Source organism: Empidonax traillii, unplaced genomic scaffold (genome assembly GCF_003031625.1).
Source record: "Empidonax traillii isolate 1590-97213 ecotype Southwest subspecies unplaced genomic scaffold, ASM303162v1 scaffold24:size2376012, whole genome shotgun sequence".
Classification (NCBI taxonomy): Eukaryota; Metazoa; Chordata; class Aves; order Passeriformes; family Tyrannidae; genus Empidonax; species Empidonax traillii.
The window spans coordinates 1,022,232-1,041,019 of record NW_020955217.1 but is presented as its reverse complement, the minus strand read 5'-3'; the positions used below and the strand labels follow the sequence as shown (position 1 = coordinate 1,041,019).

The 18,788-nt window shown below is 38.4% G+C and overlaps 1 protein-coding gene across 3 annotated transcripts in view; it reads left to right on the top strand.

Moving 5' to 3' along the window:
* The first annotated feature begins 907 nt into the window (after positions 1-907).
* Positions 908-18,788, top strand: part of TULP4 (tubby like protein 4) — a 147,852-nt gene continuing 129,971 nt past the window's right edge. For 2 of the 3 annotated variants that reach the window (XM_027904732.1, XM_027904740.1), the window contains exon 1: positions 11,345-11,460. The gene's annotated coding sequence lies outside the window, so the exon portion shown is untranslated. Of the gene's footprint in view, positions 979-11,344; positions 11,461-18,788 lie in introns of those variants that run through there. The other variant, XM_027904749.1, reaches the window with a different exon arrangement.

Below are 18,788 nucleotides of genomic sequence, written 5' to 3'. Positions count from 1 at the left end.
GTCTTGTTCTTGCTGTAGGTCATAGTATAAAATTCTTATGGAATTTTGGGGAATTGTGTGAAAAATATTTACCCTTTTAGTTTCTCAAATGGTCAATAAGTTGTAATTACTAAAGCCAGCGGGGGACTGGGCCTTTTCTCTTCCTGCTCTCATTGTACTGTTCTTTGGATGGCTTTTCTAGAGCTGATAATTACCGCTTGTTTCTGGTTTCCTTAAACTAAGTGCTTCACACTTCTTTTGTTTAGCCATTTTGTTGCTCCTTTCTCAAGAAAGTGAATGTGCACTGAGTGTGATACCAGAATACAGCATCAAAATTTGTTTCCAATACCAATCCCTTTTTTACCGAAACTCCCCGAGTCTTGTAGTGTTGATGTCTCTAGATTGTATTCTGAATTCTGAGGATAAAGACACTCTCTCCCACAAGACACCCCCTTGACCCGTTGCTGTAAGCATGATTTTCTGGGAGCAAAGGTTACACTTGGCATGGGACACTGGTCAGCACAGCTAACTTTCACTTACTGTAGCTTTTGGGTTGAGCCAAAATTCAGCAACATAGCGGCGTCAGCGTTTGCGATTTTTTGCAGGGTGGAGTGCGAGGTACATGACGGGGGCTCGATGCCCCGGATACCGGCACCAGCTTCTTTTCCTTCTTTCTTAGCCCTGAAGGCAGGAGGGGTAAGTCAGCCGTAGGTGCTTTGTTGTCAAAAAAACCCTATTTCGCACAGGCCATTGCGACTCCTGTTTCAGAGGCGGGAGGCGAGGGGCTGAGGGGGGACAGCAGCGGCTGTTTTCCCTTGTCAAGCGTGCCAGGCTGTGTCCGCAGCCCTGCCCCGGGCCGGGGCGCCACCTTTGCGGTGCTGTGGGGGCAGCCCCGGCCCGGCGGGGGCGGAGCCGGCCGGGGCAGTGTGGCGGTCACGTGGCGGGGGTCACGTGGCGGGGGAGCCGGGCCCAGCCGCCGCCGCCGCCGCTCCGGGAGCGGTGAGAGACGGAGCCGGGAGGGCGGGCAGGGAAGGAGGGAGGGAGGGAGGGAAGCGGGGCGTGTGTGTTGGGGGGGAGGAGGGAGCCCGCGGGCGCGAGTGGCCGCCGCCCGCTCCACCGCCGCCGTCGCGCCGAGGTGAGTGTGGGAAAGGGGGGGCGCGATGGGCCGGGCGCTGTGCGGGGCCGCGGGCGGCTGCGGGGCTGTTTTCCTTTTGTTCCGACGGCCGGCAGGGCGGTCCGCTCTCCAGGGGCGGAGGGGGTCCCGGAGCGCCGCCGGGACGGGCGCGTCCGTCCTGTGCCGCGAGCCGCGTCCTTCCCGCGGCAGCTCCCCCGCGCCCGGCGGGCACCGGCCGGGATGAGCCCCGGGAACGGCGGGCGGGGGGCAGCCTGGAGCCCCCGGCCTTCCCTCGCACCTGCGGCTCCGGGCGGGGGGGCTGGTGGGGGTCTCCGCCCTCTCTCGGAGGCTCGGGAGCGGGCGGGAGTCGGGGAGCGGCGGGCGGCGGCGAGGGGAGCCCTGGCTCCGGCAGCACCTGTGACTCTCCGCGCACCGCCCGTACCGACCGCTGCGATGTGTAAACAGTTTTGTCTTTTTCATCTTATTATTCTCTTTTTTTTCTTTTTTTTTTTTTTTTTTTTTTTTTTTTTCTGCGATGTTCTCCCCAGGCCCCCTTACCGGAAGGGGGTGGGGAGGTCCGGGGGGGCACACGGTTCGGAAATGTGCCCCGCGATATGGTAAAATTCGCCCAAGGAGCGCAACTCCTTCGCGTTCTTTCGTGTTGTGTTTTCTCATCGTGCCTTTCAATAAGCGTCTGTGTGCGAACGTGTTCCAGCTCCTTGGCTTCCTAAAGGTTTCCGAAAAAGTGCACGAATCGTTTGCCTATTCAGTGCTTAAATTTGACATAGACATTAGAACATACAATTAAAACAGCTGTATGGGGTCAGATTAAAGGTCCGTCTTGTTTGGATTCCCGTTTCTGCAAGTGGCACGTAGCAGATGTTTAGGAAACACCATAACAACAGGGTGAGCGTGCTGTGAATCTTTGGGAAAACAGCCAGGCCTCCAGCAATTTGAGGTTAAGGGAGTGCCTGAGTCAAATGTGATGTTTTAGTATTTAAGAGTCCTTTTTCTTCCATGACTTAGATATCCATGTTTTCAAAAAAGAATAAGGCAAAGATCTCTTCATAGAAAAGTTTTTTCTTTAAAAAAATATAATTGCAATCATGTTATTGTCATAGGTAGTTTCATTTTGCCTGTATTAAATTTGCCTGTCCAAGGATTACTGATACATGAGCAACATCCTGTGTTTTGAATAGGTAAAGGATATTTGCAGTGGATATTTTTTACACATATGGAAGCTGTAAATAAAAAAATTGTTTTTAACGTCTTTTTTTACAAATAATTTGCAAAATGTAAGTCTAACACTAAACACTAAAAATAACTGTTCAATAACATTAAGTACAGTAATAGCTGTGTCAAAATAGCGAGTGTTTTACCATAAATACAGTATTACAGCTTTGAAGATGATTACATGAACCACTACGATTTAACTATTTATACTTAAGCTTAAAGGGTTAGCTTGTTTTCTCATTACATCAAGACTTCTGGTAAAATAATTTCAATCATACCATCACAGATGTTTCTACAATAGCAAAAGCATTCCTGGGGATGCTAGCTATCAACTTGATCCTGCAATCCTAATTCAAGAAATAGCTTCATGCCAGTAGTTCCTAACCTGATTGCTCTTATAAGGAACATTCGCACAAGTGGGCCTCATTTTTCACAGGCAATGTGAATGTCAAGCAAAGTAGAGCTATTTCAAAAAACTGCATATTCCCCCACGCCCCCGGTGGAATTTTATAAGAAGGTCATTATAGTTTCTTGGGGGCTGAAAGGAGATAGTGGGTTGGTGTGTGTGTATAGATAGATATTTATAAGATTGTAGATAGATATTTATAAGACTAAAAATAGCTTAGAAAACTGACAACTATAACTGTTATGAATGATTTCCATAGAATGATGTGGGGTACTTTTTTTGTACATCGCTTGTAACAAGTGGGGAATTCTCACCTAGTCAACAGATGTTTATTGTAAAACTCTTAATACATTTCATTATTCTATGAAAACCCTACTCGTGTTGAACTATACTGAGCTCATGATGGACTGTTTAAAATATTCAATATATTTCCTTCAGTAAGGCAATGAATAGCATTAAATGGTTCTATTATAAGCTTGCACCAAGAAAGCTGTTGTAGTGCACCTGATTCCTTTTTATCACAAAAAAAAGACTGATTCATCTGAACTTTCAAATAAAATCAGTTTTGTTTATAACTAGCCTCTAGAAAAAGTTGTACTTGTTTTATGTAATTATTTAGCATACTTACAATACACAGCTTTTAGCAGTGCTTTTCATTATTAGGTCTCAAAGCACCTTGCAAAATAATTCAGTGTAATTATTCTCTTCTTATCTTAGGGTAATTATTATCATCTTATCTAGTGCTCATAAAGAGATCATTGTCTGCCTGTGATTGCTATAAGTAACTCTATAAAAAGGTCTAATAATAAAATCAAATTTTTTTAATTTAATCCTTTTTTTACACTAAACCCCCTCAAACTCGGCTTTCTGTTTTGTACAATTTTCTGTTGCAGCATTTTTATTTCATTTAACGAAGACTGAGGTAATTTCATACTGTACCTTCCATGCCAGTGTTGGAAGCTAAGCCTGTGCTTTACGTATAAGTCTTCTCTTCTTAGTGTTAAAAGAGACTTTGCTTAAAGCTTAACCAAATTCATTGATGAGTTAGAAAATGATTCAGGACAATTCCTGTTAAGGTGGTCGAAGTAGTAATGGTGCACATCTCTAGTTCAGTTACCAGTGAGCTTGACTGCTAAGAGTTAGTATTTCTATCTCTTGATATCTATCAGGAAGAAAAGTGTGTGTGAATGAGTGAGGATAGCGGCCAGCATCCTCATATCTTCTTTGTTTTCCTTCATCTCCACCATGTAGAGCTGGTAGAAATAGTACAGAATCTTGCATTTCATTTTTTTGACTGGAACCACCAGTTTCAGTCACGAACAGTGTTCCATTTTTGTAATGCATCTGGTAGCAGAACAAACTTCTGCTGCTAGAGGTGTGAAGTACACACTGTTGTTTTCCAACTACCTCTATTGGGGTGTGCAGATGATTATTACTAATTATATTATTGGTGCATGTAAATAGTTTAGTTTAGGTCTTGAGGTCTTCTACTCAGTTGATATTTTGCAAAATAGAACAAGAAGTCTTTTTTTAAGTTCAAGACAATACATTTAATCATTGCTATTTGGGAATAAAATACAAGTTAGGAAGTGTATAAAAGGTTTGATAAGGGAAGAATTATAATTTGGGAACTACTAAGGAAACAAAGACTTACCTACTGTAATGAAGTGCTTGTTAGAATTTTTATAGGTGTAATCAATTATTTGAGTTGGATCTCTGTAGAAACAATTCCTGCTTGTTGTCAGGCTAGCATCTAGATTTCAGTTAGATTTGCATGGTTTCATGTTATTTGGAAAAAGGTCCAAGAGGAAATGTTTTGAGAAGTCCAGTTTCAAGAAGCTGCCTATTGCTGTGTTCATTGTTTTTATGTGACTCTTTGTTTTGATCCATTATTTTGTATTTGATCCATTATTTCCATGTGGCGTCATTTTTAACTAATGCCGTTGTTTACATAATTTTACAGTACTTAAAAACTTCAGTATGTTTTAAATGGTCTGTGATAATAGTTTTCAGTTTGTGCTGATAGCTATGGAAGACCTTAGTATTATTCAGCTACATTCCATATCATTGATAGCTATATCAAAGCTGATCTGGGGAATCTCCCACTGGAAAACCGGGCTGTTTGTGTAATGTGGAGGTCCTTTGTTGCTTTCTGCATAGTTTGGGAGCTAGCAGACCCAGCTGGTAGTCATACACTTTCCTAGCGCCCTGGGTGTGAACAGTCTCCAACATCCTTGTCTAGAGCAAAATACTTTTTGCAAAACATTTACTTGAAGAATCATTCTCCCATTAGAATATCAAGAACTAGCATTTCTCAATACTCATATCAATCCATCCTATCAGTTCTTCCGCTGCTTTGTATGTGCAGTGGAATAGATTCCTCTCCTTTGAAGACAGTCTTTTCACTAACTACTTGTTGAAGCAAATACCTTGCAGCTTAAATACTTTCTAAATAAAGTCTTCATATATCTATTGTTTCACTGGTTTGGACAGTAATCACAATGTTTTCATTTCAAAGAAGGTCAAATCCATTCACATACCCATTTAAAGAAAATTAGTGCAAATACTTTACCGGTGGTACCTAGTGCCATTTAAGCAGACAAAAACATAGAAAGGGACCATAAATGTTGGACACAATATGAAAAAGAGAATCTTTCTGCACGTATAGTAAGACTATGATGGAAGAGCAGTATTTTTGAAGATAAGTAGCAAATAAATTTTTTGTGAAAAGCAGAGGTTGACTGCCTGCTGGGATCATGATGGATCACAGTCCACAGGAGGCTCTTTAGTTGTAGGAAGACCATAACTAACAAAATTCTTAAGTTGTGAGAGGGAGAAAGCACTCTCACTTTTATTCTCTTTTGGGTGCAGTATTTAGTACAGTGGGAACCCTGGTCTGTTGGGCATCCAAGCATTAGTAGCAATGTTATTGCTACCTGTGCTTTATAAAGAAGAGATCTCTCTATTCTAATGGAAAGGTGGGATGACTTTTAGGAAATCCTTTCAGTTGTAAATACCTAAAAAAATAAAACACAACCCTAGAGATCTACCTGTCTAAAATCTGAATAAAATACCCAGAAGGGAGATTGACTGACATAAATCCTGTCTTGCAGATCATAGGAGGTGTGGATAATATTTAATGTTGTATAAAAATATAAAAAATGTTACCCATAAAGCTATTTTAAGTGTTAAGTAAAACTTTTAAGGGGGAGTGAATTCAGCTAAGGGAGAAGGAGGAAGAGTTATGTATTTGTGGTGTCTTTCCCAACTCTCACGAGTCATGTAAGTATATTAAGAACTGTTACTATATAAATATCTTGGCTGCCATACAAGTGCCCTACATAGTGTTTGGAAATGAGGGACTTGAACAGTGTAGGTGTTGAACCAGCTTTAGATACTCTACCTTCCTTTTTCCCAGGCACAAAAATATGGACCTAAAAATGGTATATCAGCTCAGACCAGAGGTGTTTCTACATTAGTATCTTGTTTTTAATAGTGAATGATAGCAGATGCCCAGGGAAGAGTGTTATAGGCTGTGCAAATAGCTGAGTGTCTGAAGGGAAGTATCACTGATTTCTAACAGGATGCAGTTTAGGGGTCTCTGGGCAGATGGTTTGGTAGTTAATCACATGGGTTGTAATAGTTATGAATTTCTACATCTTTTTTTTGAACCTGTGATAGCTTTAGCATCTGCTGCATCCTGTGACATAAGAATGACAGAAGTCTAAAGTGTCCATTTTTAGTTAGACTGTTGCCAGCTTAAGAGTTACAATCTTCCATTCCTTTCATTTTGTATCGTGTAAAACCCAGTTCTTTTTAATTTGTAAAATTCTGTATGAAACTTTAATGGATAAAGATGAGTTTTTGATGTGTACATATGGAAAGTGAGGCCCTGTGTACAAACTCTTGTTCACTGAGAAATACAGAAGAACTCTTCATAAAATCTCACTTCTAGTAAAGTCCAGTATGTTTACGCCTTGCATTTATCTTAACATGGAACCTGAGAACTGCTTATTGTCAGTTTTGCTCTTAGCAATGTGTCTTTTTGTGAAGACCATGGTGTTCATATCTATATATGAATTCTACCTACAAGAAGTTGGCCAAGTAATTGCCAAGTTTGTAATTTTTTACAAGAATAAAGGAAGTTTTGATTGAGATTTTGGTGTGAACTTTCTGTAATTGAGTAGCAGAGGACACATATTATATCAGTATTTGTCATACAGTCGTTCAAGAAAAAAGTAAGACATTCCTGAATAATTTGGAAACAGAACAGCATGTTAATGAAATGGCTCTTTCCTATGGTCAGTACTCAAACTTTCACCTAATCTGTGATTCTTCACTTAATGTGAAGAAACAATGATATAAATCAAATGGGATTGATGTACATTTCCAGACTTGGATTGCTCTGGAGTCTGTTGAGTACTTTTGCAGTCTGATATGAACTTATCCCTGGTTTGAATTCCTACTTCCTTCTCTTCAATATTAGGGTTTGTTAGCAGATCTTTAATGATGTTTAATGATGCCTAAGGCAAAGGATCCTTTGTGGCAAATATATGATTTTTTTTTTCTTTTAAATTTGTCAGAACAGGAAATGAGGCCACAGCTTCTATTGTCCATTAGCTGTTTATTAATTCAATTAGCTGAAACAGTGAAAGTGGTTGATTCTAGGGGAGATTTAAATAAATGTATTTGAATTTTATAATGACATGGGAAGCTATGCAGTGGAAATCTGCTATCTTGCATAAATAATCAAGTGATAAAATTAAACCAGCTCTTGTTACAGGTATGCACTTTGGAACCATTTGATGTTTTTCCAAAGTCGAGATAAAGATATAGAAAAGATTAAAAAAAGATTAGAGCAGTGGAGGAAGGGACATGGTTCTTCTAAGGATACCTCTGTCATCTTACTGGGAACTGTAATAGACCACTATGAGCAGGAATTAGTCTGTTTCTCTCAACAAAAAAAAAGTTTCATTCATCAACAGGGTTCTATTAAAAGCAAATACAAATCACAAGATTAAATGGTTGAATCCTCTTCCTTTGAGTTACAGACCTTCCAGAGGTGGATTCGTACCAGATTTTGCCAGCCAACTGAGGAGTCATTCTCTCTTCCTTTATACCAGCAGAATAACCCTGTGGAACATGTATTAAATCCAATATAAGTTATTTCCCAGTGTTGCAAAGAGAATTTTTGAATTTGAAAGTCTGTTCACTGGAGCTGTAATAAGATTGAGGAAAGTGTACTGTATAAAAAAAGTATAATTTGAACTCTGTACTAGTGCTGGGAGTATGATGCCTGTGCAGTATTAGTCCCTCAGAGGCATCAGGGGCTCATGCTGGGTAAATGCATTGACAGCACCTCCTGGAAAATGCCTCAGCTTACATGCTGCAAGTCTTATTAGCAAGATGCTACTCTGCTTTTCTACAGAGGAAATGGACATGGAGAGAGGACATAAGGGAAACAGAGCAAAGTTTATATGTACAGACACATTTCATCCACATAATATAAGTAGTTCACAAGAACTGCGTATTACATATGTTCTAGTAGCAAATTGCTGACTGTCTTTGTTAGGGAAACATGTTAAGTTAAAAAATACCCATATCCAATGGATAAATATCCAATACCTGAATGACAGAGAGATGGTGAAGCCACACGGACAAAGCTGACATGAAGCAGTATGAGAATTTAATAACCGTATTGACTCTTAGAGGTAGGATTCACAATGACTTTTTAAAGGAAGGATTTTAGAGTCTGACTTCAGTGACTTTTGCATGGTATCTTCTAAATCCTATTAAGGAGTTATAGAGGACTTTGCTTTCTTAATTGTTATGGACGAGAAGTTAATAATGGGAAAAAACCCAAAACCAAACTAGTACTTATTTTTATTAACAAAGGAATTGGAAATTGCTCTCTCTTCCAAGGGTTTAAATGAGAGAACACTGATTAGATAGTGATGATGTAGCTTGGGAGATGAGGAAGATTATATGGAAAATTCTTATAATACAGTTTCTTTTTCATTACTGTCTTGGTGGGTTTTGCAGTCATTATTAATACAGAAAACAGATTTAATACAGAAAACAGATGACCTGAATAGTAGTTGTTCTGGGCTAAAAGTGACCACTAATGCTGAAACATCTCACAAAAGATATCCTCCTATTTCTATGAGAAGTGACAGTAAAGTCTTTTGTCCCTGTCATAGAGAGGTTATATTCCAACAGTTGGATAGTTAATTGTCTTCCCCTTCTCCCTTTGGAGTTTGCTTTAAATATTTCTGGTGTGAGGAAGCTTCCAGGTGGTTTGAAGAGAAAATGTTTATGATATAATTGTCCAGTGCTGTGGTGCCAGAACAAGCTCTTGCAGTTAAAAGTTGGATGTGGTGATGCTTGCGGGTCCCTTCCAACTCAGGATATTCTGTGATTCTGAATTTTAAAATAGCATTGCTCATTGAAGCTTCAGAAATACTAGGAAAACTTGGATCCTTGATTTGGATTTGAGTTTGTCCATCCTTGTCGTTCAAGGATTCACGGGGAAACCGAGAGTTAGCCACCATTTGCTGTAATGAAAATTCTCCTAAAACAATCAAATGACCTTTGCATGGGAAATAACAATAGGATTTTTATAGTGTCTTGAGGAGTAGATCTGCTACTAGTTGTCCATCATGTTTAAGGAAGGTGTAATGGGACAGATACATCGTGAGGTTTTGGATCATACTGATTTTCCTCTGGCTGCATAGTCACAGTTTTGACAAATGTCATCAGTAGAGAAATCTTGTTTGGGTGGGTTTTTTTGTTTGTTTAGTTTTAAAGCACCTTGTTTGGTTAGCTTATCTAAAAATCTACCTGGAAAATTGCTCAAATTTAAAAATAAATAACAATTGCATGGAGGCATACTTGGCTCACGGTAAGATCTATTTTTGGAAAAGGTTTCTGTCTTGTTTTTATTTAATTTTAATGATCAAGAGTTTTACCTTTATTTGAGATATCCTAATGAATATTGACATCTTTTCCAGGCGTTTGTGATAGATAAATGAATGCATCCTCTGGATCAGATTTCAGAATCATTTGTGTAAGGGAAGCTATGCTTGTCTTCAGATAACCCCAGGTATTCCAGTAATTCCTAGTGTGTTTGAAGTTCTGCCTCTGCTTGTTTGGTGTTTACTCTGGTGGGTCTTGTGGTTGGAAAGGTGAAGTAGGCTGTAGGAGGCTGCTGCCATAAAAGTACAGCAATTTAAAAGGCAAGTGCAACCCCATGTAGGTGACTGTTCTGATGAAATGATGATTTAAAAAAACCAAAACCAAGGTGTGTCAGTCTAAAGTAACAGTAAAATTTTGATTTTATTTTTGTTGTGCATTAGTTGATGATTAGAACAGCAGACTGGGAGTCAGAACTTCTGTACTCCTCTCTCAATTCTACCATAAGCTTCTTTATTACCTTGAGATGCTTAATTGTCTTTTACTCAGCAGTATAATGAGAATAATGCTATTTTCCTGCTTCTTGTAGGATCACTGAGGCTAGTAAAGCACTCCTAGGACACTGGATAAAAGGTTCAAAATTTCAGGCTCATGTTAAAAGAAATAGTGTAGTTGGAATTGAGTCAAATGTTCACTCAACTGAAAATGATTAGGCTAAGTACCGGTTAAACTAAAAATGTTGCAGGAGAAGAGGAGACTGAAACAGGACAGGCTAAACTGTAAATACCGGTATGCAACTCTTTATTTCCTCGTGTTCTAGTTGATTCTTGACACCGTGAACTCTTGACTTGTCACTTAATGTTGTAAACCATCAGACACAAAAATGATGCTAAGGTTACAATACTTCAAAATCTAAGAATGACAAAAGTGCATGCCTGGATGAGGTATCCACATAGGGCATGTATTTGAACACATCCACTAAAGCACTCTTCTATTTAAGGATTCCTCCATATCCTTGTGCCAGATAGGGAGTCATGAAAAGAGTCCACAGTGTCACTAGATTAGGGTATGGTGTGTTGGGATTTTTGTGAGTTAACAATGAGAAGTCTTTATCATTCATTCATTCGTAAGGCTTGTATTTGTGATGAAAAGGTTAGTGCATTTCTTTCTCCCCTGTGTATTAGAAAATACATCTGCAGAGTATTCAGCTTTACCCATAGAGATGCTTTTTGGCTGCAGATATTTATGTAAGGTTGTGGGAGTTTTCATTTTCACAGCAATGTTTTTGTTTACTGAAACAGTACAAATAAGGCAGGGTTGCTCTTTTGTTGGAAAGCCTTATCCTACCTACTTGAGATTGTTTCTGGAGGACAGATTACTAATTCCTATAACATTTTTCCTTAGTTCTTTAATAATTAACTCAGCTATGATGCCCCAGATCTATTTTTGAACAATGTAATGTATAATATACCAAATACAGTTTTTCTATGTTGATGTTAGGATGAAAATTAAACATTAAGGTTATGTGGCCTAAACTTCCACACAGCATTGTCTTTGTGAAGCTGGGTGCTTACGTTAAACTAAAGAAGTGTTCTTTTCTGAGGAAGTGAGACTTAAATTCATGATGAAGGTATGAAGTTTGATCTCACAAACTGTTGACCGTTTACAGTTAAGAGTTAACTGCTGCTACTGTGCAGTTAACTGTTAATAGGACTGTTGTTTCTTGCATCTGGATGTAGGTAGAGACCCTGTGAAGAAGAGAATTGTACTTCCAGATAAAAAGGTGAATATAAAATTTCTTAGGTCACAGAGTGGGGTAAGAAAACTCAAGAAAGTCCCTGTTTTGAGGCTTATCAGTGTTCTGGTGCAAGTATTTATTCAGAAATTAAACCAAACAAATGAAACATGCCATGAAAAATGCAGTGAATAAAATTTAATTATTTTGTAATAATTTTCTTCGCTAGGTTTTTCAGATCATGGTGTGAAGCTTCCTGGGTGTCTCATCTTGAGCTACTTGCCACCTCTCTTTGTAACATGTCTTGTTCACCTATCTTTTTGAAGGGCTTATACTTTGTCTTCACAGGTTTACTTGCCTTCTTTGAGTAGCAGAATGAATTCAGGGGTCTCTCAGGGATTTCAGTTCATCCAAAGATGATAGCACTGTCATGTTTTTTCTCTTTTCCCTCTGCATTTTTGAGTTTTTACTTTCAGGACAGGCTCCTGTGGCTGTGTGATTGATACTGTGCACAGTTCCTCATAGTGAGACCGTTAAGGTTTTTGCTCTCTAAACTCTGATGTTTGTTAGGTGGCCTGTACCATAGTACTCAGGCCTTCTCTTTCAAGCTTTTCTTGCAGGATATTTCAAAGTATGAATAAGTGATAACAGGGAGGGAAGAGTTGTGAGAGATGCTGGATTCAAAGAAGCGTGGAGCTTGTTTGCAGCATTCAGCTATCTAGTGCACTTTGCAGCACTCTTGCTGTGAACTGACAGACTTCTCTTCGCTATTTGGGAAAATTTCAGGCCCAGAACTCTGGTCAAAACACTATTTAAACAAAAAATGGCTACTGCTCTGAAACCTATAGTTACATCTCTTACATTAAGGTTGTCAGACTTAATATAGAGGTGTCCTATACTCTACTATTTGAAGGATCAAAGGCTTAATAAATGTGATATTTCAAGTTGTGAGTTATTTTCCCTAGTACCCATTCACATGGAGTATCTTCTGCAGAATTTTTCTGGTGTTTATAAGTGAAGTGGACAGAAGTTTAAATTTTTTCTGGTAGGTTTGTGTAGTCTGTTTGATTTCTTTTTCTCTTTTTCCTCTGGATTCAAAATCTTTACTGATTGTAAACAAGGCATTCCCTCATGCTGGTGATAAGTCAAAATCTGTCTTGGGACAATTGCCTCTTTCTTAGCATGATGTCAGTGAAAAGCCTGAAAATGCTGCCATGCAGCAGCTTGCTTTCTCAGCTAGGGTAGTATTGTTTATTGTCAGGGGCTTGTTAGATCCTTAGTATCATAGCAACTGATTGTATATAGCATAGTCATAACATCCTTGGGTCAGATGCCTTGACTCTTTGTGGTTATACCCACAATCAGCAGGGTATCATAGTGTGTTTGTAGCTTGAGAATATAAAGACATATTTTGCTGAACCTATGCCTTGATCAGCTGAAAAGATTGCTTTCTGCTTTCTATTGTCACATCTCTGTCACACAGAAACAAAAATGAAGCACAGGTACACAGCTTTTGGGTTGAGACAGGTACAGTGGTTATCAAGGAGGTATTTTTCCATGTCCTTTCTGTTCCCCCAGCCCCTGTCATCTTATGTGATTACAGTAGTAGCCAAAAATATGTCTGTAAAGAGTCCATCATGAGGATAACACTCTCTTCTCTCAGGAGTTTGCAATCTGCATTAATTTTTAAGGCAGACACATATTGTATATTTCTATCAGTTGTGTCTTTATGGGAATAATTTGAAGGGAATCACTGCCCTCCTCATTTTTTCATCAGCATTTTATCTCTGTTTTGCTTAATTGCTGATTGCACATTTTTTAAAATAATGCTCCTAACTTATTGAGACAGGATTGTCTTGCATAGTGGATTTTATGAACATGTAATTTCTGATGTCAAATAATATAGCATTTAATTGGCATGCTGATAAAAGAAATGCTTCAATAGCTTTGGGTTTGTTTCCTTTTTTTATTTTTTTTCTGAGTGTGTCCTACAAATGCTATTACTAGTCTGAAGGATACAGATTCTGCTACCTCCCTCTCCCCCAAACCCTGTATCTTTACTAAGCTAATTAAGCATCCCTTGTACTAGATGGCAAATGACACTCTAGTATGTATGTAACGCTCTTGACCTGTTTACTCAGTCCTGGAAATTAATACCATGCCTGAAGTCTGATTTGGGCCTCTTGCCCAAGAGCTTTAGCATCATGGGTTCAAAATAAAACTACATGAATTCCACATGTTGATCTAGTGCTCTTCTTACCCTGTGAACCACCTGCCCCTTCTCAATATGGCCTTGGTTCATTCCATTTTCCCAGAAGGAAACTTGCTCCTTGTGTCTCTGCTTTCCTCTTCGAGGGATTCCCTGCAGCTTTGCCATTAGCTGCATGACTGGGATAATGTTTGTCATGACCTGAAGTCTCAGCTGGAAGGGAGCAGATCAGTCACCGGTCAGGTTGGAACCAGCTTCGAAAGATTGACCTGCTGCTGCCATATGACTCCGTGGGATTTGGCAGATAACCATTGCAATTTTTCTTGTCACATGTGCATATGTAGATGGCTTTGAATGAGAGGAAGTAGAAATACCAATTTCTGCGTAGTGCCTCTTAAATTATGAACTGGACATATGCATTGTTCATGGCATATTCATCCATCTGAAATCTTGTGGATGTTGAGATTAGAATTATGAAGACTCTATATTTTCCTGAAGTTTTAAAGAATTAAAAATAATACATCTATTTTTTTGTCTGCTTTTTTTTGTCTGTAAAGCAGACAAAATATGTTGAAGTCTGACCTTGTCAGTTTACTGTGTCTTCTGCTATACCTGGTAGAGACTGTTGCCAGTCTACTGCTGAATGATTAGAAGAGAATGTGTGCCTGTGCCTCATGCAGATTTGGCTTTTTAGCCTGGTATTATCTTCATTATCAGCTTTTAAACTGAGATTTGGGATCTTTTTGCATTGTGGTGGACCAGCAAAATCATGGGTCCATAATGGAGGAGAAATCTTTCTGACAATACCATTGCCAGAAGCCTTTTTTTACTATGATATGTTAGAGAGCACTTACAGGATGGCTAAAAATGGATATTAGAAGATACTACTTTTAAGTGTAATTTTTTTTCTTCATCTATTGCAGTAGATTTAGCCTTTAGTGTAAGTTGTCAAATTTAAATAAAATAGCTTTGCTGATAAATAATCTGGGTATGTTTATCTTAAATGTTTTCACTGAAGTTTTAAAAGTGCATTAGACCACTAAAGTTAGGGAAGTTGTTGAGTAAATGGTTGGATTCAGTTTGCTGAAGGGGCAGATCAGCTTGCAACAGATTTTCTTCAGTAGACATAGATGAAAAATTCTGTGTTTATTTCAGTGTAGTTTATGTCATTTTTTTTTTCAAGGAGAAGCTGAAAAGGGTTGTTTTCTTCTTACACAATGTAATAAAATTGAAATGTGATGTTGAGATCAGCTGTTTCCACTGATGAAGTGATGCAGCATCTAGAAGGTCAGCTCAGTTCACAAACTAATGATAATTCTTCATTTTATTTAAAATAAATAGTTTAATTTTCAGTGAAAAACATGATTAATAGAGGCACACGAATCCAAAAATCTAGTGTAGTTTTATTAGTAATCTTGTAAAACTTGGATTTCTGTAAATGGAATTCTAGTTTCCTTTGAAAATAACTTTATACAGTTGTGAGTTTGGGAGATGATCCTGAAATGCAATCCTTTAAAATACTGGGGGGTGGGGGGGTGGGGGGTGTTTGTTTGTGTTATTTGTTTGTTTTGTTTCGTTATTCCCCAGCAACATTGTTCACACTGGATTTTGGACTGTTGTCAGGGGTATTTCTTGTTCTAGACTGGGTCTTATAACACTTCAGAGTACCTCGTGTACTTGCTGTGTAATGTATGCAGATACAGCATGTCAGTTGGGCACAGATGGCAGTTTGGAGAACATCTGGTCCAGAAAATGAGAAGGAACATTTAACCACTTTTTTTTTTTTTTTTTTCCCCCGAATGAAAGATAGAAGTGGACAGAAAAGTTTTGAAGCAAGATAGAAATTGACAGGAAAATACCAGATGAACTACACTCGGTGGTGATAGGATTGTAGCATATACTGGAAACCAGTAATGGTAAATTCTACCTTCATATTTCAGTGCTATTTTTCCCTTCAGTATTAAGAAAGGTGCTCCAGCTCTGTCCTCTGGAAGAAGTTCCATGGTGCAGCTGAGCTAAGTTAACAACTTTCTGTAATGTCTCCCTGCACCTAAGTCTTGTGCCTGCTCCTTAACTTCAACCCTAACACTCATCTGACCCATCAGTGTTTTAATCCAGCTCCCTAAGGCCACAGAGTATTTCTCACTTTTTAAAAAATATTTATTTTCTGATATTTTAAGAAATTGAGTCTGCCCAAGGACAGGAGTCAGACAGCACCCAGCAATGAAAAGGGGGATGAGGGCCAACCAAATCTAGGAAGGGAAATTGGAGCGGGCCATTGGGGTGGTAGAGATTAAGAAGTCTTTCTACGGCAGAGGCTACTTTGAACACTTCTCTTGCAGGCCTGTGCCTTTAGGAAGGAGTCATACTTATCTATCTGACAGGGTTGCTAAAAAGACTTTGTAGTTTGGCATTCAAAGCATCGCAAGTGGTGAGAAAGATCTTACAGAAACTATCCTGCCTTACTGTATACCGAATATACTACTACTTTTTCCATAAAGCTTTATTTCTCAAGAGACAATACTTGGATAAAGCTGTTGGATTACCATTGACAGTGGTAACTGCCAGTCACATATCGACTCTTCTGTTGAGGAGTGAAGCTTCTTAGTTTTAGTAATTTTGTGGTTAGAGCAGGGCTATGTGTTTGAATTATTGAAGGTTGCTATGAGAAACCCAGTAGTGTTTCCGTAGGGCATAGCAATGTAATTATAGACGCTTCATTTGAAAATTGATAAGGTGTCAGTTATTTGTAGCTCTACTTCTGAGCAAAAAAGCTCTGTTGAACAGAGCAAATGACCTGCATGCACCTGATTTTTGTCTGCATCTGCATGTGACATTCCAGAAGATAGACTTGAGTTTGCTTTTAGTCTGTTAGAACTCTTGATGATCTGGGTACTGTTCTGAGAAGCAGCAATAAGGGGCATTCCTTATCAACCCAGTGCAGTTGCTTTGTGCTTTGGCTTTTGGCTCTTGCAAGGAGAGCAACAGATCCAAGAATCATAGAACACATTGCATGGGGTAATGTTATTAAACAGTAAGTGCCTTGCTATGCTCTGCTTTAAAATTTTGATAAAACGTTGAAGCATTGGGAGGGAATAATCCTGTGACATCTGTAAGGCTCTTTATAAGAAACAAACACTGCTTTATTGTAGAACATCCCAGCATATGTCCTCCCCATCCCAGCAGGAGACTGACTGCCTAGCAGAAGATAGTCTGTAATCAGGTCCCTGTGGCTCTGCATTGCTCTGATGTGTCTGTCAAGAATCTAGCACTGCCTTGCTTTATTTTATGCTTTATATTGCCTTCTGTGAGATGGATTTCTTCGTCTCAAATGAAAATTGGTAAACATACAAGTGCAAAATAAAGCTTGTGAGTTATATTTGTAAAAAGCCTTGTTACTGCTTTCAGTCAACTGAAATACCAATTTGACTAGTTTTTGGATGTGAGCTCTAGTTTCTTGAGCTTTAATCAACATAACATAGCTTTCCAACCTTTTTTGCTTACACTGGTTACAAGACTTCAGAAAGTACTTTGCTTCAGTTGCTAACTGTAGTTAAGCAGATAAAAAGAAATCATATGGGTTGGATATTGTATTATTTTATAGACATTTTACCCCTAAAGGAAGGGGAAAGTCCATAAATCTTGCAAATATTATTTCTTACTTACTTACCCAGTAAAAATGAAATTAAAAAAAAAAAAAAAAAAAAAAAAAAAAAAAAAAAAAAAAAAAAAAAAAAAAAAAAAAAAAAAAAGACAAGATAATTCAACAGACCAGAAACACTTTGCAGATAATTTGTAGCTGTCTTGGAATACCAAGGGTAGAATATCTCCCTCTACATGGATGGAAACAGGAAAGAAGTTCTAGAGAATTCTTAAACCTAATGCTATACTTTGGTCCTTCTGTAGAGCAAGGGGAAGAAAACCTGGTTTTGTTAGCAGGTCCCTTAAATGTCATGTATGTCTGAGATCTTTTGCAGTTCAGTTGCTTAAGGACTTTGTGCCAGTAGGGATGGACAGAAAAAGATGCAATATCTGTTTTATGGGTTTTGTGGTTATTTATCAGTAAAACATTTTTTTTATTCCCATTCTTAGTGATAGATTTTGAAAGGATTACTATAGGATTGACAGTGTGGGGAGTATTTGGAAGATAAAACTGGCATATTACGTGTCTCTCAGATGCATTAATTTGTAGAATTATTTGTTCCTGTATAATAATTGTCTTTAGGGGTTTGCTTTTTGCAAGCGTATTGTGGAACATTTATCCGTTCAGTTCTATGTTACAGTTATTTAACATGCTTGGAACAGTTTATGGCATCTCCTTACACTGGCTTTGTAGTTTTATTAATGCACAGAATTGCTCATCCTGGGAATGCAATGAGTGGGTTGTTTGTTTTTTTTCTCCTGGGTAATCCTAGCAACTTTCCGTATTCCATTCCAGTGACACAAGCATTACACAGCCCCTTGTACAAGAGAAATACATTATAATATAGATGCAAGGAGAAATAGCAGTGGCAGTAAAACAACTGTGGCGTGGTGGTCTACAGTTATAAACAAGGCAGTATATTTACATGTCATGTCTTGGTTTGTATCTTTTTATAAAGAAATAGGCTGATTTCAGGCAAACAGATAATCTTTGGATCATAGATGAAGTATAATAGATTTTTTTTGTTTTAGATCTTACATCAAGAAGCCCAATATTGGGTTGGTAGGTTGACAATTCAATTAAATCAGCAGCTATGCCAGGTATTACTTGAGGTTTTATAGTCACTGAGTAATAGATTTTCCCATATTAATTTAGGTATTTAATTCTTTTACTAGTTAGGAATAGAATTTTTGTATTCTGACATTGTAATTTTTGTATATTCATCATCTGTCTTTGTTTCATGCTGTCATTCAGTAGAAGAATAAGTGAAAAGTAATATATAATTTGACTTATTTTTGTAGAATTTAAAAAAATATTTTTCAGTTATTTAATTTCAGAAGCCTTGTATCAGCTTTATGAAGTAGTGTTTTTTTACTTTTTTTCTCTAAGTAATGCTTGTTGTGTGCATCCCTCTGCTACAGATCAAACATAATTTCTGTTTCAAGCAGATGCTGAACTGTTGATTTCATACAATCTAGTTAATAAAGGTAACAAGAAAGCATATAGTTTTCTCATAGTAACACCTATTATGTGGCCTCTGCATAATACACAGTTAAT